The sequence below is a fragment of the Bison bison genome, unplaced genomic scaffold (assembly GCF_000754665.1).
Source record: "Bison bison bison isolate TAMUID 2011002044 unplaced genomic scaffold, Bison_UMD1.0 scf7180017864378, whole genome shotgun sequence".
Classification (NCBI taxonomy): domain Eukaryota; kingdom Metazoa; phylum Chordata; class Mammalia; order Artiodactyla; family Bovidae; genus Bison; species Bison bison.
Genome location: NW_011494950.1, coordinates 6,858,534 through 6,858,873, shown reverse-complemented (window position 1 = coordinate 6,858,873; position 340 = coordinate 6,858,534).

Genomic DNA, 340 nt, shown 5'->3' with positions numbered 1-340 from the left:
GACTGAACTGTACTGAACTGAACTGAAGTCTGTAATAAGGTTTCAGAGGAAGGAGGAAATGTCATGTCAACTGGTAAGTCTGCAGTATTATGATGTCTCAATGGCTTTTCATGACATATGAAAAATTTGATTGAAATTTAATGTTATATCTTTAAAACATCCAAAGACTAGACTCCTAGTTTTCCCCACAATGATGGGAAGATCCCTGTCTTCCCATGTTCTTCTGAACAGACTTATGGAGTGAGAACTGATCAGTCTACAAATGGTGTTGAGCCACAGGCACATACTTAACTAGGGGATGGGGAGGGTTCAGTCAGCAGGATCTGTATCTCACAAGACC